The sequence below is a fragment of the Panthera leo genome, chromosome C2 (assembly GCF_018350215.1).
Source record: "Panthera leo isolate Ple1 chromosome C2, P.leo_Ple1_pat1.1, whole genome shotgun sequence".
Taxonomy (NCBI): Eukaryota; Metazoa; Chordata; class Mammalia; order Carnivora; family Felidae; genus Panthera; species Panthera leo.
Genome location: NC_056687.1, coordinates 118017026 through 118038718, shown reverse-complemented (window position 1 = coordinate 118038718; position 21693 = coordinate 118017026).

The following is a 21693-nucleotide window of genomic DNA, read 5'->3' as shown; positions in this document are numbered from 1 at the left end:
TTACTTTTTTGCCAAATGCCTCTTTCACAAATTATCCTCTCAGGCTTCTCTGGCAAAGCCAGATTTATACCCTGAATCATATTATGCACTGACATGTATTACCAATTGTCATACCATTATACGGATATATTTTCCTGAATCGTCTTAATCAGGTAAGAAATTTAGCAGTAAGAAAAAAGGCTACACCCAGGATGCCTGTGTGGCTCAGTCAGTTAAGCGTCTGACTGGCTCAGGTCACGATCTCATGGTTTGTGAGTTCAAGCTCTGTGTCGGGCTCTGTGCTGACAGCTCAGAGCCTGGAGCCTGCTTCGGATTCTGTGTCTCCTCCTCTCTCTGTCCCTCCCATGCTTATGCTCTGTCTCTCAATAATAAATAAACATTAAAAAAATTTTTTAAAAAAGAAGGAAAAAGGGCTATACCCTTAATCTGATTTTTGCCTCAAAGCTGAATTTCAAAGGACTTTGTTGCTCACATATTTTCATGGTTTTATCTCCTATTGTAAAAGTTAAAAGCAATTTACTGCTTCAATATTTGTACACCCAGAAATTTTCAGATTTCTTTATTACCTTCTATTCTGGCTTGAAAACAATCTGGTTATTTTCTGAGCTTATCATTTGCATCTAACACCTAGTCAAATCCAGTCAATAATAATCAATAAATTATAGTTCAGTTCTCCTACATTTTCTCCAAGAATTAAAAGTTCACCAAACCTAAAAAAAAAAAAAAAAAAATGTTCACAAAGCCTATGATCTAGGCTTCAAGTTAGGTCTGATGAGTTTTACTAGATGTTTTGTCATTGCACGACATAGAATACCATCTTTCCATTCTCAGGAATTATTTTCTGAATTGGTCATCACCTGGTCCTTAAAATAATGCGAGCTTTTTCACACATCTGTTATGGTAACCTCACTTCCAATGACTTTTAGTGAGGATAGGATAGGTCATGCTATAGTAGCTATACCAAAATTTCAAGGGCCTAAAACAGCCTATCGATGCCTAATTCTGATGGCGTGTATGATGAAAGCTAGCAGAGGTTTCTGCTCTATCAGGGAGTGGGATCTCTTCCTCCACCCTTTGAATTTGGACTTGGCCTGTAACCTGGTTTTACCAATGGGATGGCAGCAAATGTGATGCAAGTGGAGACTTGAAATGACTGAGGCACTGGAGTTTGCTCTTGTTTGGTACGCTTGAAACCACAAGAGAACCGTATGAACAAGCCCATGATAGTGTACAAGAAGATGAGGGCGTGCATAGAAGGAGTGTGATCACCCTTTGTCACAATTTACTTCCAGAGATAGGAAGTAGGTCATTTAGATCATCTAACCTACCGGCCAGCTATCCACAGGCATATAATAGAGCCCAGCAGAAATCATTTGAACACCTTCAGACCAGAAAAGCTACCTATCCACTAATAAAATCACAAGTTAGATGAAACAGTTAGCGTTTTAAGTCAATACGTTTGTTAAGCCAAATACGTTTTTTAAGTTTTTAAGTTCTAGATTTTCTTTGTCATACATCAAAATCTAACTGATAAATGAATATCGAGAAATGGGGTGCTGCTGGAACAAAATGCTAAAACATGTTGCATTCATTTTGGGCCTGGGGCTGGTGAAGACTGGAAAAGCCGCAAGGAAATTGTAGAATTTGGAAAACTGGCAACAATGCTGCTAGGCCGGCCTGGAAAAATGGCAAGCTGTATTATATAGTGGTGGAAAAACTGTTAAAACCGTTGCCTGTGGTAACTTGGAATATAGACATGCACCCAAGGAACCCGAGGATTTGGCTAAATACATTGCTAGAATTTAAAAAAGAAAATTCACAAATATTTATGTCTTTGAATAAGCAATACTACCAATTTTCTCAGATACGCTCCCTTTGCCATCTGGGTATACCTTCTACCCTCCTCCTCTCCAGGAGGCCAAACAGTATGAACAACAATTTATAGGCTACTTTATTCCCTGACTCGTATTATGTTCAAAAATTTAGAAGCACTGGCCCAGAATAGGGTAATAAGAGGACAGTGAAATTAGTGTATTTAATGGCATAGCTATTTTTCTGTCAAAGTCACAGGTTGATAGCGATGAAACTCCACTACCAAAGGTCATACTTCCTGTCCCTCTTACAACTACAGCTGCATCCACAGTTTCTCTCTCCATTTCCCCCTCTTCTAGCTCCCAACGGGGCAACAGAATCCCATTGCTGATGGCCCAAGAGTGCTTTACATCCCTGATGATTTTTTTTTAAAACCTGAGCCACTGAGGTGCCCCTAAAGCTCCCTGCATTTTCTAATTGGATCCTGAATGATATTATTGTTAATATTATTTTCAAATAAAAAGACTAGTTAGAATAGAAAGGTCTTAAAAATTATAGATTACCTTAACAGGTCTTAGTTTGTAAGACTGCTTCATATCAGCATTATAAAGACAGATTAATGATACTAAAGACTATTTATAATTTTGTAGCTGAAGGGGAGAAGGCAATAGTTCCTCTCCACATTGCAATGACATTTTTAGTGAACTGTTAGCAGAACCTGAAGTTTTTCAAGGCAGAATGCTGGGATTTTACTACTTAGCACAGGAAGAAAAATACTGTCCTGAGAAACCTAACTAAGATTATGTGGAAAACAACTTACAGAATAGGATTATTAACAGATGTCCAGAATATGGGCATATCGTGTTTTTCATTTACATAACATTGGTACAAATTTTAAAACAAGAATAAACACAGTGTTTAACAAAACATTCATTTGTGTAAAAAACAAGCAAACAAACAACAAAAAACCCACAAAAGAAACAGGAAAAGCAAGGGACTGAAACAAAAATAATCAGATTAGTTACCTCTGTTGGAGGGAGGGGATGTGACTGGGAAGAAGTACACATTTATACATTTGAATATGTACTTATAAATAAGAAAAATGGATGTAATCATGTGCTACAGAAGAATACTGGGAATGATTAAATATTGCCATATATTTACGATTCATGTTGAACACATTGAGCTGACATGTTACAAAACAAGTCTGAAATTAACATGGTATGAATCTTTTTTACAGGAAATTGAGGTGAAACTACAGTTTTTAAAGGTAAAATTGTAATCCACACATAAATAATCATAATGCTATCCTATAAAGAAAAACTAAAAACCAAAGTTTCCAATTGCACTTTGAAAAGCATGTATAATATAATGGAAAATGCTATATATATTATCTACGAAGAAACGATAGCAACCAGATTGCGTATCTGAAGATGTTTACAAATCCTTTTACCTTTTATGTTTGAGCCAACCAAAAATTTTAGAAACTGACAATTAAGAGAATTTCAGCAAATAATTTAAATACTAAATGCACCAGTCAACACAGAATTGACTTGACTCAAGTGCATTTATTCTGTTTTCTTACTAAACATAATAATGCATCTTTGATTTCATATTTTCACTTTCTTTTCGATCAAATCATAGGCTCATGATAGCCTCATCTTGTTTTAAAAAATATTACTGGGGTGCCTGGGTGGCTTAGTCAGTTGAGTGTCCAAATTTGGCTTAGGTCATGATCTCACATTCATGGGTTCGAGCCCCACATTGGGCTGTTTGCTCACAACTCAGAGCCTAGAGCCTGCTTTGGATTCTGGGTCTCCCTCTCTCCCTGCCCCTCCCCTGCTCCCACTCTGTCTCTCAAAACACAAAATATTTAAAAAAATGAAAATAAAAAAAAATATTACTAAAGAAGAGCTGCTAGACAAATGTACTCAACAAAACAAAATTTAAAAAGTAAAAGAAGAAAGAAACAGGAAGTAAAATGGGAAATCATGTTTTAAATTTGATTTATGCCAAAAGCCAACACTAAACTTTATCTAGACACCAAGAATACACATGATAAAACTGTACCTATAATTCTTAAATATACTTGCTACTGGATTATATATTTTGAGCACAAATAAAAATAACAGTAACTTGAAGAAGGACTTCATATATTGTTAATATTTATATTTGTTCTCAAAGTCGGTATGCCCCAGGCTCAGTCCCTAATCATGTTCTCTGTCTATACTCACTCATTTGGTGATCTCATCCCATGTTTCTGGCTTTAAATATCACTGTAACCTCGATGATACAGAATTTATATTTCCAACAAAGAAAATTCTCTCAAATTTAAACCTGAACATCCAATTCTCTACTTGGTATTTCTGCCCAAATCTCGAACAAATATCAAAACTCAACTTGTCCAAAGCTGACCTCCTGATCTCCTCACCTCCCAAACTGCTGTAAGCACAGCCTTTTACATAACATTTGATGGGAAATTCAATCTTTTATTTGTTCAGATGAAAAACTTTGGAGACATGTTTGATCTTCTCGTACCCTACATCTAGTTCCTCAGGAAATCCTGTTGGCTGTCCCCTCAAACTATATCCAGGAACTGACCAATTTTCTCCCTCACCACTATCATCTCTGTCCTGGGCCACTGTGATACCCTCTTAGCTAGTCTCTGTTTCTATCCTTGCTCAGCTGTACTCTTAAACATGTGTATCAAATCATGTCTCCCCTCTGTTCAAAACTCTACAGCAGTTCTACATTGTACTAAAAATAAAAGCCAAATTTTCTTTGCTTCTCTTTCTGCTCAATCCACAAGGCTCTCCTTGCTGCTACTTGATCAGGCCAGGTCCATTCCTAGCTTAGGACATTTTCCCACACTGGGATGCTCTCCACTCAGATATCTGCCTTGCCAATTTCCATACCTTTCCAAGTCTGCTCAAATGTGACCATCACACTAAGTCTTACTTTGTCCAAATTGTAACATGACGCTTCCTTTCTATCCACCCCTGATCTCCTTTATACTCCTGGGTATGTACATATGTGTGGTGCGTGTGTGTGTATAATATATACAGACACATAATGGCTGTGTGTGTGTGTATTTTGTTTTTTTCAATAGCGTTTATATAATGTTTGGCATGTAAAATGTGCTCAAAAAATGTTTAAGTAAGTGGAAAATGAATGTGAGTGAATGAACATTTATAACTAATGAATTATAAAAGTAGCTAGGATAACAATATAGTTAAGCATAATTGGTAAACATTGTAACGTAATTTCTAATTTCAGAAGATTAAGTCATTTCAGATCATCCTCTTTGGTAGTACTTAATTATTAGAATTACATTTAGCTCCCTAATTTTTCAGGCAAATCCCATTCACTTATATTTTAAATGCCAATTTAATTTTCCAGTCCTTCCTAGCATATTCACAAATAAAGAAAATTTAAATTAAAAATGTGCATAATTGTAACGTAAACCCTGTTAACAGGATTGTTCTAGATCATTTACATTTAATTTAAATATAGATAAGGTTTTGTATAAACTGTCATCTTGCTATTTGTTTTATATTTATGCCATGTATTCTTTGTTCTTTTTCTTCTCAACAGTTATATTTTTATATTTATGGAAACATATAACTTTGTGATCACACAATAGGCAAAAATGTTTTATTATTACACATAGGACCAACACAAGAGAACTGTAATATGGAGTCCTATTCAGATAAGAAAGATGTTTGCCTTATAGGCAGAATGGCAAAGGTAATTTAATTCAGTATCCAACTAGTTTTGATTTTATGTGCACAGTTAGGATCTGTTCTGCTTTATTAAGTTCACAAAATTCAGTACATTTCAAAGTTAGAAAATGAACTTTTCACGTCTAACCAGTATGTCATTTGACAGTATTGTGGTTATTCATTGAGTGATTAGGAAAAAGCGCCACTTACAACACTGAGCCCAAGATGTGATAACTAAAAGTGGTCTCTCTCTCCTGCTCACTTAGCATGAGAATTTGAGGATGAAGAGGAAGGAGAAATTCTTCATAGACAAATGTCATTTGACACATAAATGGTTGTCAAGAGCCACACGGAACTAGGGAAAACAAGAGTAATAAAGACCAAATGTAAACATATAGATGTATCCAAAATCAGTAGAAAAGGGTGGAATTAAAAAGTTTGAAAAATACACAGAAATTTTACAAGCTTCTGAAATTAAACCTAACTCACAAATCTTTTCACTTTTCCTGAATGAGATATAGTTTTATTTTGAGTAGAACAAACTAAAACTATTTTGAGTAAAACAAACTAAAAATAAGATTACGATAATACTTAAACTTTCACATTTTAAGAATACATGCTTTTGTTTTTACTATGCACAAAATTTTCATCACTCTAATAGCTGCAGATAATTTTTATAGTTACTTCTATATAATATGGTTCAATAATAAGAGACTGTCCTTGAAGTGTGGTATTTTATTCATCAGTTGGGAGTAAGGCCCAGGCTATGGTAAGTATTGTTCTTGAAATAAATATGTGGGTAAGAAGAAAAATAAATAGATGGATAGATAAATAGATAAATTGATAGCCCCTTGAAATTTAATCACAGACAAATTATATATCAAATATAATTAAATTCCTGTAAGTCAACAGAGAAAAGTACAGCTATTCTGTACTCATCTGATCCTTATAGGGCTCTCTGGAGAGAGGCAGACTGTTCTATTGAGTTAGGTCTTCTTCTAGAACTTAATTAATCTCTGATTCTAGAACAGCCTAACTTACCTGTTTCACATGAGCCTAGAACACAAGGAATACAACTGAAAGACAGGTTTGAGGGTGTGTGGGAAAGCCGGACCCTCCCCACACCAAAGCACGTCCTTTGCAAAGGTTTTAGCCTCTTTCCCATTACTAAAGGCCCTTTTAATTTTTTTTTTCTCCACCAAAGCTGAAAAATGCTCTCTGCATGCCTGTGGGAACACTGTTTTGACCGCCCCATATTCAATGTAAACGACCAAATCGTTCACAAATATTTCAGAAACAGTATTTAAGTCACTGAAGTGGATAATTTCCTTTGAGAACCAAAAACAACACATTATATAAAGGAGCTAACCACCTCCAGGTGTTATTTACCAAGCTGAATTTTCAAAATTCCAAAACAATCCCTTTCCCTTTACAGTGCTGTTCCCTGTGTCTATCACGTTACATCTTTTCTTAGGGATACCTTTCACATAGTGAACGGTGTTTTGATAAAAATCTGATAAATAACATATAAAATAAATTTGCTTCTGAGTACACAAAGGCATAAAGATTAGTGAGGAAAGAAGGCCATTTTTCTGTGTGGATCACTTCTAGTTACATTAGAGGCAAAAAACCCGATGGCTAAAGAAAATTATAGAAGACTTGGAGTTCCAGGTAGGTATTAATTACCAAAATGTGTGACAGATGATAAATAATTAGAGTTAATTACTCATTATATTAATTTTCTTGGTTTATATGAGTTCAACTTCCGTATATAAATTGTTTCATCTATCACTTAAACTAGCCATTTCACTATTTGACAAATGAAACCAAATAAATTACTACTTATGTAAAATGTCTCAATAATTACTATGTATGTAAAAATATTTCAATAATTGTTATCGTTGGATTTATCCCGATTCTAGCATTCTTTGTTATGATTTGTCTTCATTTGGAAAATGAAAAACAATACTGATCTTCACATCATATATTATAACTAATAATACACTCATTTGGTTTGTTTTAGTTACTAAAACAAAACAATTAAAAGGGGAAGTCTAATGAAGAGGTTGGCTTGCCATGTATTTTTATTCTATTTACAAAAAATTAAAAATAGATAACATACTATATGCCAAGCACAGGTATTTTATTATATTTTAAAATAATTCTGAAAGTACAATCTCATTTATCTTCATTTTATAAATTAGGAAATTGAGGCCTAACGAGGTAAACCACTTTGCCCAGAGTTAATCATTTAAAGAAACTATAGAAAAGAAATTGAACCTAAGTTTTTCTAGCAAAAATATTATGCTCTTTTTATTAGACCGCCTGCTTGTAAATTTGAACTGAAATGGACTTTAAAACAGTTGAAACATTAGGATTAGAATACAGAAAGATTTTTCTTACATGGCTTAAGCAAGAATTTAGACTAATTTTTAAATAATCACGCCCAAACTGCATATTGTATATATGGATACATCAATTACAAAATTCTACCATATCTAGAGATTTACTATTTTAGTTCTCATATATTTCATATAATATTTATGCATTTTTACATTATTATTTATAGCAGCCTCTGGTGACTCTCTTCTAAAATAACTTTACTTTCTTCTCCTTTGCTTACAGACACCAAATTATTCCCCCTTAATGGAAGATAACTCTATTCCCATATCAGGGAGTATATATCTGAGTTGGTCTGAAAGTCAATGGTGGCAATTCCAGTGAACTATTTCCAGTGGATAGTTCATGGGCATGGGACTCAATTCTGGTCAATAATAAGTGAAAAAAATGTCTTCAGGGACTTTTGGGAAAAAATGTCCATTATTTAAAAGGACATTCATGCGGGTGAAATAGTCTTTCTTCTATGTGATGTTGTTGTGTCTGAATGAGATGAGAACTGTTGCTGATGTAAGAGGTGGAAAGAGGAGTTTCTAGCACACTGAATTTGGCAGAGCGGAACCCGAAAAATACTGGGGTTTTTGATCAAATAATAAAACCTGGTAATTTCATACCAATAAGTTTCAGGTAATCTAAGATAATGAATTTCCTATGCCGTGAGTTGAGCTTTCCTACTGTATGTTCCTGAAAGCAGCCTCCTTACCACCCTGTGAAGCAGTGTGCATTTCTATCTCTAATCATTATGCAACCCAACTTCCTTGTGGTTTAGTGTAAAAGCAAAGTTTATTCAAATGAAATCAAAGGGTCAATCCAGAGCAGTTGGTACTCATGATGCACTCTCTCTTCATTTTGCTCTCTGAACCAGCTCTTTTTTTTTTCAATTCTCAAAATAAATATATATATTTTTAAGTAGGCTTCCAGCATAGCGTGGAGTCCAACACAGGGCTTGAACTCATGACCCTGAGATCAAGACCTGAACGGAGATTAAGAGTTGAATTCTTACCTGACTGAGCCACCCAGGTGCCCCCCGCCCAGCTCTTTTTTTAATAATGTGAGGTGAAATTCACACGACGAAACCCAACAATTAAAAGGAAACAATCCAATGACGTTTGGTACACGCACACTGGTGTGACGCCATCACCTCTACCACCTGCAAAATATTTCCAGCACTTCAACGTACATACGGCCATCTGAGTCTATGAGCCACTTGAGAGCAAGGCATGTTTAGTATTTGTCTTTGGATAACCAGACCATAACACAATTCCTGGCACAGGGTGGGTATTCGAAATAAGATCTTTAAAAATATAATGAGAGTTATTTCTCTACTACTGAACTTTGTTTTATGAACATAAACCTATACTTAGATCCTATAACACAGTTTAAGAAATCATTCATTATTGACAAATCAAATTGGTTAATATTATAGAACTTGACATTTTTGAATAATCTGTCCATGAAATAAAAGATTACAGAAAAATGCAATATTGTGAGGAAAAAAAACATTTACAGGTATTTTGATACCTTGCAGAGACACAATTATCACCTTAAGCAAAACCATGTATCACTGCATTAGGATCAGTAAATATTTATGTACTATAATGTAAAGAACGCTATGCTTAATATAAATTAGTATTAACCTACAGCAATATATAAATTATGTTATTTTATATTTATATTTAACATTATAAATATATTTAACAAAAGAATATAACACATCACTATACATATGTGTATATGTGTATTCATACATATACATGCATAAATTTGGAAAAGTTAAAACCAAACTCAAACTTAAAAACAGATTCCAAAAATTTCAAAAGGTGACATGTGATGGAAAAACATGGTTTCCTGTTGTTTATGGATTAAGTCTGGCCTAAGTTGGTAATGTAAGAAATATATTACTGTAATTCTTAAAATCATCACTGAATTACACTTGTTATTTGGCTATGGATATTTTCTTATATTCACATTTATTTTTTAGTTTTTGTTACTTGTGGGCAATGTTTACATTTCAAAAGATGATTCTGAAGAAAAAGATGTGGAAATAGATAACCTTGCCTCAGCAGTAGGAAAACTCAGACACTACCACAAAGGAGTTAAGTAAACTCTTGCCATGCAAAGAAAGGCTGAAAAACACGTCTGCAAACTAGCATTTCAAAAAAGCAAACAGAAGGCACAGCACATTTTAATGGGCTTTTTGCTTATTTCAGTAATGTCACAGGTTTGATAATTAGACCCTGCATTCAATGTTGGTTTAATCGAGACTCTTCAAAGGCAGTTGCAGTAACCAGTGTTTTCGTGTTGCTCAGTGGGTTAAGGTCGGGGATATGATACCAACACTGGCTGGGTGGGTTTAACCTAGAAACATTTGATTCCCTGGTGAGGAGTCCACAGACCTCTCCCAAGAAGGCCTTAGTGAAGGTACTAATGTCTCAGCAAGAAGTTATCGCAAACAGACTAGAATGCTGTTGTGACATAGTAACATCTTTCTGTTCCAAAGCTAACATTTGTAATTTTACTAATTGTCAAGGGATCCTTTAAAAAGAGTCCTACCTACCAGGGTCATCTCCAACAAACACATTTACTCATTTGCTACAATTACCAGCTGCATCAGTTCCTCTTGTGTGTGTGTGCGTGTGTGTGTGTGTGTGTGTGTGTGTGTGTGTCTGTGTGTGTGTGTATAAGTTTAATCCTTGAGTATGAGTTATTGGTACCTACATTCTACAGATGAATATGTATCTAGGTCTATCTATGCTAACAAAATTTGTATCTGAAAATTGTCGATTTTCTGTGAAGGTGAAAATAAAAAACACCTGCAGTATATATTCATCTGAAAGTAACATTGTTTCCATTTTCTGCCAACAAAATAACAAAGAAGATAATACTTACTAGACTTGCAGGGCCTGGTACCTTTGTTGTGTGGGGAATTACCTTGATGCAATAAATTAACAAGAAAACTTTCCCGGTAGTCAGCAACATAAAGGTTCACAGACCAAATTAAAATGCTCAAATCACAAAGTTTATTAATTACATTTAATACATATAGCATAAGACGAGAGGAAAGAAATGGAGTAAGTTAACACATTTAGGATGGGGTGCAAGTGTCTCGGAAGGACTATCTCACTATATCCGTGGGACACAATATTCAGTTGCTCTATTGCTTTGCGTTTCCTGTACTGACATGGTTACTAGAATGATAGCTGAAGTTCAAGCAAGAAAACCCAACTGAGGAAGAAGGTCAGGGCAAATGACACACTCTTGCTTTATCAGAGAGACACAGGACAAGGTGGCCTGGCTAATAGCTATACGTTGCCAATCAGCTTGCTGAACAGTCATGGGTTTCATGTCAGTTTCTTGGGCATTAGAATTGTCAGGGCCAAAATGGGTGTCACCAATGGGGGGCTGAATTAAGATCTTATGAATAATGAGTGCTTCATATGTCTCATGTATACTTACCGCATCCTGTTATTTAGTGCTTCTGGTACCTCATGCACATTTAACACCTCATGAATAATCATGCTTAGTCCTTCCATCCTCTCTACGGTTAACTCATACAAGCTCTACTTACTAACTTCTTCTGTATACTTACAGCAGCTTATGAGTTTTATCCATTCTTTCCTTGCTAGATTCAAATATTCTCAAGCAATACTTTCCCTTAGCTATTGAGCTCTGAACTGCTTAAAACCAGCTCCAATAATCAGAATTTTCAAAACTTAGGGAAAATAGTATATGTATGATACATTTTCATGGATGTGTGTGTATAGTAGTCAGATGGGTAGATATTAAAGAGAGGATCATATTCATATATGATTATGAGAAACTGACTTCAATATAGGGGTCATTTTAATATGGAAACATGGGAGTCACAAAGTACAGAATTATGAGAAAAATCTTAAATTTTGTTTTTGAAAATGAACTTAAATTCAATTCATTGATAAGAATAATTCAACCATGAAGCTATTTCAAAGCAATTATTCTTTAAAAGAGCTGAATTACCAGAAGCACCAAATTATTTGATAGAATTAAATGTATAAACGTGTGTTCAAATGTCTTTTTATTTCTTGGAATAAAAACGTCTTGTTACATATCGTGAATTTATTTATACACTATTGATGAAAATAACACTTTGAAATAATTGTGGCAAGTGCTGTGTTCCAGTACAACTGGCTTATGCAAAGATATTAAATCTGAAAGTAATATAATGAATAGTATGTCTAGTCTATACTACTCTAAATATTAACTAAATTACTGGACAGGTGCACCTTATTCAATGTATGTCAGTGTTGACACCTTCAATCTGCATGGCATACGGTTTTGTAGTTTCATTTGGTAAAAATATATTAATTTTAGATTATGCACCAGTGTGTTGATTGGCATGTACCTGTATGTTGGGGATAAAGGTAGTGATGAAGGTATTGGCTTCTCTCTGACCCAGATGCCAGCATGGCAGAAAGAAGGTGATGGTGCAAAGACAAAAGGAGTGAACAACCATGATACACAATGTGAATTTTAAAGTGTTAGAATAATACACATACGAGGCTCTTTGTTGTAAACAGTAGAGCCACATTTATTTGTCAATGTTAAATTTACTTTGTTTTGTTCCTTCTGTCGTCAGAATAAAATGAGACCTGTTACAAAGAAATTTATTATTATTATTATTATTATTATTATTATTATTATTATTTGTAGAGAGTTGAATTTTGGAGTGCAGTGAGCAGTCCTAGTCTTGCTCTATGTATTTAAGTTTCAAATTACACAAAGAAAAATAAATATGAACTCTACACCAGTGAGGGATAAATCTTCAGTCCCAATAATTGTAAGTGTGTTAGTTTGAAGTTATTATCACTAACTGCCCAACTGGGAATCACATGGATGCACTTAGCCATGCATCAATCTAAACTACGCCAAAGCCTGAAGACATGCTTGCATGTATATTGGCAAAGTTAAACCACCCTGAGGTTGTTTATCTGACACAATCATGAACCAAGAAGAAAATACACATATGCTTTTGGTTACTAAGTATTCCTTTATTAACCCCAAGATCAAGAGTCTAAGTAAAGACACCTTAAAATCTATTGCTCCTTTGACTAAAAGGTTTTAAAATATCTTTACTTAGACTCTTGATCTCAGAGTCATGAGTTCAAGCCCCACATTAGGTGTGGAGACTACTTAAAAAATAATAATAAATAAAATATCTTAATTTTCAAGTACTTGAGAATTATCTAGATAACTTTTGTTGCAGATTATTTTTTTTTAATTTTTTTTTAACGTTTATTTATTTTTGAGACAGAGAGAGACAGAGCATGAACAGGGGAGGGTCACAGAGAGAGGGAGACACAGAATCTGAAACAGGCTCCAGGCTCTGAGCTGTCAGCACAGAGCCCAGCGCAGGGCTCGAACCCACAGACCGTGAGATCATGACCTGAGCCGAAGTCGGATGCTTAACCGACCGAGCCACCCAGGCGCCCCTGTTGCAGATTATTAATTCAACTCTGCCATCAACATATTCTGTAAAGTCTTTGAAATTTATTGAGATTTTTCTTCTGTTCCAGCATAATATCCATCCATATACGTACACTAAAAAAGAATGTGTTCTGCAGTTGTTGGATTGTTTTCAATTTTTTTTCAATGTTTATTTTTATTTTTGAGAGAGAGAGAGAGAGAGAGAGAGAGACAGAGCGCCAACTGGGGAGGGGCAGAGAGAGAGGGAGACAAAGAATCCAAAGCAGGCTCCAGGCTCTGAGCTGTCAGCACAGAGCCCGATGCAGGACTTGAACCCATGAACTGTGAGATCATGACCTGACCTGAAGTCGGATGCTTAGCTAACCGAGCCACCCAGGTGCCCCTAGATTGAATGTTTTAAAATGTCTATTAAGTCTAGTTGTTTTACTAAGTAGTGAGAGAGGATGTTAAAATCTCCAGTTGTCAGTACAGATTTGCATACTTCTCCCTGAATTTTGATCAGTTTTGCTTCATGTGCTTTGAAGTTCTACTATTAAAAATTTCCTCTATAATGGACATTTTATCACTATAAAATCACTATAAAACATTTATCACCTCTGTATCTTGACTTATGTCAGCTATTAATGTAGTTACTCCAACTTGCTTATACTTAGTATTTGCATTTACGTATAAAGTTAATCTTATAAATAGCCTATGATCAGGCCTTGCTGTTTCTCATTAATTGTGGTAATGTTTGCCTTTTATTTGACGTTTTTAAATCTATTTACTTTTAATGTAATTATACATAGAGTTGTGTTTAAGACTATCATCTTGCCAGTTTTCTTTTTTTGTTGTTGTTCTTTTGATTCAGCTTTCCCAACTTCTCTGAGACTAAAAAATCATTACATAATATTCAAATGTAATTCTTTTTTAAAATTTTTTAATGTTTATTTTTGATGGAGAGAGACGGAGACAGAGTATGGGCGAGGGGAGGGCAGAGAGAGCGGGAGACACAGAATCTGAAGCAGGACTCAGGCTCTGAGCTGTCAGCACAGAGCCTAATGTAGGGCTCAAACTCAGAAACTGCCCCAGCTATATTTCTTGACATATTCTTTCTCTGTATCTCTTTTTTTTTAGTTGTTACTCTGAGGAATACATTATAACCTCTAATTTCTATTTCTCAATACTTATTTACCATTTCATTATTTTCTGTAAATGGGAACTTTCAACTGGTGTCATTCTAATGAATTTCATTTGGCATTTCTTACAGTGCTAGTTATTTTGTTGGCAACAAACCCTTAGCTTTAATTGATCAGAAAATATAATTTGAATTAATTTAACTGGACATAGAATTCTGGTATTACTTTTGTGTGTACTTTAAAAATGTAATCCCATTGTCTTCTGTTTTGTATTTATTGCTGATGTGAAGTCAGCACTGTCATTACAGTTGGTCTCCTTCGTGTGTGTGTGCGTGTTTTTTTATTGACCGATCTTAGTATTTTCTCATTATACTCAGCCATTGGACTTTCATGTGCTTAGGTTTGGTTTTTCTGAGCTACTTGTGTTTATTAATTGATAATTTTAATTAATTTTGGAAAAACTTCCTCCATTATTTCTTTAATTTTTTCTACCCAATCCTGCATCCTTTCCTTCTAAGACTCCAAACAGCTTTGTTAATTTATCGATATTATCTCCAATCACCATCTTTTTTCTTCTATTGTGCTTCATTTTGGATCATTTCAATAGACATTTTTCAATTCAAGAATTCATTCTTTCACACTAGTATTTACTTAGTAGTTTGTATTTTTGATTTCAGAAAGTGTTTTTTCTACTCAAGAACATATTGTTTTAAAAAGTTCTAATTTTATTGCTGAGATTCCCTGCCTTTTCTCTCATTCTCTCCATCTTTCCCATGAATGTTTGATCAGACATGCATAATGATTAAAGTCCTTTTATGCTAGTTCCAATATCCAGGTTATTTAAGGAATTAATTTGTGTTAATTTTTCCCACATTGTGCCTCCTGTTTCTTCTTAAAATTTGTCATTTTTAATTAGATATTGATTATTATGTATAAAATAATAGGATTGTCTGAGCAACACTATTTTTCTCTTTCATGTTTGTTTTTCCCAGAGAATACAAGTTATTTTTTAGGACTAGTGGCTAAGTGAAGAGTTGATCCTTCAGATTTGCATCAATAATCAATTTGTTCTCTGCCTGAGCAACAAATCTAAGAACATTTATCTCAGGTTTATGGGGATATGTCACACTTATAATATTTGGTTAATTGTTTTTGAATAAGTGTATAGTTGTACTATTCCACTATTTAAATATAAATTAAGATAGACAGTAAGCTAAAGTAGCTACAAAATAGCAAAATACTAATAGTTTTTAACTTAAATGCATATATGTAGTATGTCTGGCTCGTATATTCTCAAATGTATGGTCTTAATTATATAACATGAAGAAACATTCCCAACAACAGCAAACTAATGAACAGTTAAGGAGATAAATGTCATAGCAGAATCTAGGGATACTTAGTATCAATATTTCTTTAAAAATAAAGAAAATTATATTGTGCTTCTTTCAAAAATGTTTCAATATGAAGCAAAAAGTTGTGTATGTGTGTGTGTGTGAGTGCATGCATATATGTCAAAACCTAAGGATAATTCATTGGCCAACAACAAAAAAATACTACTGTTGAAAATCATTTCGAAAAAAAAAAATGTTATGAGCTGAAAAATTAAGAATATACAGGGTATAAATCATACATATTTTACAATGATCTGAATTTATACATCTTTCCCAAATTACAAAGGTGAGAGAGAATGAAAAGAACCATTTTATTTTTTTTAACATTTATTTATCTTTGAGACAGAGAGAGAGAGAGAGCGCATGAACAGGGGAGAGTCAGAGAAAGAGGGAGACACAGAATCTGAAACAGGCTCCAGGTTCTGAGCTGTCAGCACAGAGCCTGACGCGGGGCTCGAACCCACGGACCGCGAGATCATGACCTGAGCCGAAGTCGGACACTTAACCGACTGAGCCACCCAGGTGCCCCGAAAAGAACCATTTTAAATGCTACTGGAATTAGTGCAATAGAGCATTGCTTCATTAGAAATTGCTCATGGGAGCAAACTATATATAGGAGAAGTTGCAAAAGAAAGGATAAGTGTTAGATCATTTTTCTGTAAAATAATCCTTGGAACAGCATATACTCATGCTTAAATTGTTTATATTAACTATTTATTTACCTTGTGGTCTCAGCTTAATACTGGAATACTGCAAATCTTGAAAGCCTGCCGTAGAAAATTATCTCTTCTGTTTTAAATTCAGAAGTACGGAAGAAAGTATCACCAAAAATGTAGAAGGAAAGGATGAGATGGAGTTAGGAATAAAAGAAGTGATACGGAAATGAAACATAAGAATTCACAGTATTTCTTTCTTGTATATTTCTTAGAATTGCCCCATGATGCAATCTGGAGCTTTCCTTGCAGGAAGTTTTTAACCACTAATTTAATCTTTTTAACAGAAATAAGACTATTCCACTTAGGTATTTTCTTCTTGAATGATCTTGAGGAGTTTGTGGCATTTAGGTAATTTATTTCACTTAAATTGCCACACTTATTGGCAAAAGTTCCCTGGTATCCTCTTAATCTCTGTAAAATCGGTAGGGATATCTTCTCTCTCATTACGCTATCATTCATATACCACCTATCTCATATCATCACCTGATATAGGTAAGCTGTCATACCTCTCTTTGTCTCTGATCAATTTTGTTAAAGTTTTAGTGATTTTATCTCTTGTGCCAAAGAAACAGCCTTGAGATTCATGGATTTTCTCTATTGTATTTTTTTCTATTTTCTATATCTTTTTCCGCTCTGCCATGTATTATTTCCTTTCACTTGCTTACATTTGTGATTCTTTTTCTAATGTCCAAATGCAGACACAAATGTCATTGACTTGGTATCTTTCTTCTTTTCTGACATAGACAGTTCTATAACTTCTCCATGTGTACTATTCCGGGAACATCCCCCAATTTTGATATATTGTATTTTTATTTTTATTCTATTCAAAAACTTTATAATTTTCTTTTGCCTATGTACTTTTACATAGGCAATGTTATTTAGTGCACCAATGTTTGGAGATTTTTCAGATACCTTTCTATATCAATCACATTAAAAGTTCATTTGAAATTCCCCAGGGGCAGAAAGTAATTTAAAAAATCACAGGTGTGTTTTCAGGTTATGGGGAAGTGTTCAATCAGGAGTCAGAATTTTTCTGCATATAAGGTAGATGCTAATATATGGCTTACGTAGTAGCTGTAAAAAAAAATCACTAAGCATCGCCTAGATTTTATTAAAACCCAATATATTTTTATTAGTAAAAATTTTTCCAAGTTTGAAAAAGGAGGAAAGTAAGCTGAAAGACATTACAGGTATAACAAAAAGCTAGTTCACAGATTCAAAGCTAAAGTAAATAAAGTTGCCTGATATTCTGAGGTCATGGCAAGAAAATTTGTGTACTGGTGATTAGTAATATGTTGTTATGTATATAGGAGTCGGAATGGATAGCATGGGGAAATTGCCAGTAAGGTAGAATGATGCCACATATGAAAGTGTATGACAAGCCAAAGACTTAGGAATGACAGAAGACAATAAAAACAGTTAACTCTCTATACTTAATTAGTATATCACAGCTGGGCAGTGAGAAATACTAGCTGACTGACTGTTTTTTTCAGACTACTTAATTCTCAAAAATATCTCTAATGGATACTTTTAAAATTGATGTAACTGCAATTTGGTAGGAAACCCAGCAAGAATTTTGAGCTAGAATCAGATAGAAGTCAAATTTTCATATACAGACTAAATACTTCTGTGGGTTTTTTGCCAGTTCTATCTTTATTTTCTTGTTTTTAAGTTAATGAAAGGTTAGGATAAAAGGCATCGAAATAAATGATGTTAAATTGGTTCCTGTAAAATTTTAAAATGGAGTAATAAATAAGAGTACTTAGAAATCTATGAGCTCTCTCAACAGATACGCATTTTTGAGGCTCACCAAATCCTTCTGACAAAATGTTATTATACTTTATACCTCATATGTTTTTAATGATGCATACTAATTCCATCTGTTTTACTAGAAGCATCATATCTCTTCATGATCATGTTGTTTCATATGTATTACCAGAGGATTCAGTTAACATATTTCAAATGCATGTCATTAGTCAAAAAATCACAACCTGTTTTTTTTTGGGGGGGGGTGAAGAAATGAGGAATGCTTTATTTTATATATTCTAAAATTTACATGTTTTATAATCTATGTATTTTATATTTCTATCTCTATATTTTGCATACCCTAAAACCTACATCTCGAGAGAGTAATTATCATGTATCGGCAAAAGAATATTTGCTTCAGCTTTTCTTGGATCCTTTTAAAATTTACCATTTGGAGAGAAAAAGAAAGAAAGAAAGAAAGAAAGAAAGAAAGAAAGAAAGAAAGAAAGAAAGAAAGAAAGAAAGAAAGGATCTACTTGTAATCAACATTTTTTGAAAGTATGGCCATCCATTTTCTAATTAAGGCAAAGGAAGATAAATTGTTTGTTTGTTTTTCTTCCTAATATAGAAGATAGATTAGGCTATTTTCTTATGTTACACATGGATTACCTTGAAGAATTTGGGCACAGCTGGGCATGAAGCAGTTGCCCTACTTTAAAAGAATACAAAAGGAAATTATAGATCAAGGATACATGAATTTTCTTTATATTTTCCCCAGCTATGTTCACCATTGTCATAAACTTCAAATAGACATGCATGTTATTGAAATAAGTATTATGGTAAGAATTAAGATCTTGCTCATATTTTATGGATGAATTAACTGCTATAGGAATTGCCCTCTCATTATAAATAAGTACACAACCAAGCAAAACACATGAAACAACCATTTTCAGATGGGACGATAGTGGTGCCTGGGTGACTCAGTCGGTTAAGTCTCCGAGTCTTGATTTTGGTTCAGGTCATGAGCTCAGGGTTCATGAGATCAAGCCCCACGTAGGTCTCTGTGCTGACTGCATGAAGCCTGCTTGGGATTCTCTCTTTCCCTCTCTCTCTCTCTGCCCCTCCCCTGCTCTTTCTCTCTCTCAAAATAAATAAATAAATAAACATTAAAAAAATACTTTATAAAAATGGAAACTAGCAAAGAGGCCAAAGGGTGATTTGGCATGATCACATAGATACTAAATCCATCCCCTACCTATAATTGCCAGAAACATTTATAGACAGATCAGAGCATCGACTACCGGGAGGAGATTTCAAAGTGTGTGTCGTTTAAAGGAGCAGGTGCTATATAAAAGAAAGTAGACACAATGTAAATGCAGACCTGGTTTAAGGAACAGGCGCATATAAGGGAGGTTTTGAAATGCATAGCTTCTGGTGGAGAAATGGGACAACAGCTAGCAGAGGGATAAGATCTTGCGAGAAGGAAACAAACAAGGCGACTGCCCCATTTTACATCCTGGAGGCAAATCTCAGGCTGTAGTGCAGGATGGGTGACAGAAACATGGTCGAGCAGTTAAGGAGACAGAGATCTGAGTTGACAGTTATTTGACCTAGTTATACACAGTGCATTAGTCAGAGACCTCAGAATGATGTCATCTTACTAGAGGTGACAAAATAACCATAGACTAATCAAACAAGCTTGTCAAGTTGCAAACCGATCCTGACCAGCTTGCCTGTGTGAAAGAACGAGGTTGCATATTACTTAAAGAAACACAACAAAATCTCACACTTAGTAATGTGAAATTAATAATATTTGGAAACTGACAAAATTCTCTCCATGACCAAACTTTAAACAGACTCATCTGAGTTCCCATTCAAATCCAGGGTTTCTGTGTCCTTCTTTGTACAGTCTAGTATTAGCAAGGATCATGTCAAGTCTATCTAGCAAGAGTCTCCACCCTCCCTCAATATCTGATCAAATTCGGCATCCCACAGCCTTAATAGCTGATCACTCTGGCCTGTCCTCAGCAAAAATCATGTCAAGTTGGTTTTGTCAGAATCCCCCTCACCCTTAACTCTTCCTTCAGTAATTTTCCATCCACCGATACCCACTTTTCTTTATTGTATTGAGAATTGAGTTTGGTTCTATACTGAGGTCACTTTCTCCCTATTACAGTAGATTCTTTTTAAAAAAATGAAATGTATTTCCAGTGATTCAACTTTAGTCTGCTCTGATTGTCTTTGATTCAAAGCCAATAAAATGCTATCAGTTCTAGGTGTAGCTGAGGATAAAGGCAGCCACATAGCTATCTGCATCCCTAAGTTTTCCCTCATAAAAAGTAAGAAAATAAGAAGGGATAAGTAAGTTCTATACAAAAATATGCCCTCGGCATGATTGAAAGCAGAAAGTACAAACTGTGAACGAAAAGAGAAAAATCACCAATCTTAGCATGTAATTTCTCATGCTACTGCCTTAACCTTAACCGGCCACAAGGCTATGTGAAGAGCAAAGCCATAATGAGAAAAGGAGAAGAGAGAAGATGGAAACTAGCAAAGGGGCCAAAGGCTGATTTGGCATGATCGCCAGAAATATTAAATCCATCCCCTACCTATAATTGCTGGAAACGTTTTAAGACAGATCAGAGCATCGACTACAGGGAAGAGATTTCAAAGTGTGTGTGGTTTGAAGGAGCAGGTGCTATTTAAAAAAAAAAAAAAAAAAAGGAAATACAATGTAAGGACAGGCATGGTTTAAGCAACAGGCGCATATAAAGGAGGTTTTGAAATGCATACCTTCCAGTGGAGAAAAATGAACATAAAGAGGAGAAAAGTGTTTGGCAATTGGGTGGTGAAGGTAAAAAGAAAAGAAAAATCTTGGGGTCCTATAAGGCAAAAGAGAACCACAAAATAGAATTCACATCCCTTTCTCACCATCAAAACACACAAGCAAACAAACCCACCTTGTCTGATCTATTTTGCAAATACGTTCTCCTATTTACCAGCTGTCCTGTGACTTCCTGTGGTGCTAGTTTCTATGCAAAAGTGTTTTTATTTTTACGTCGTAAAATTTGTCAATTATATTCTTCAATTCCCTCTGAATTTTGAAACACAGTTAGAAAGCCTTCCTCAACACCTAGATTAAAAAAGAATTGACCCCTCTCTTCTAGCACTTGCATGGTTTGATTGTTTTACATTTAGGTCTCCAATCATTCTGCAATTTATTAGTATGCTTATTAGTACATTTACTAGTATCTATCATACACAGATCTAATTTCAACTTCTTTCCCCCAAGTTACTACCATTTCCAATAGAAGAATGGAAAAAAAAA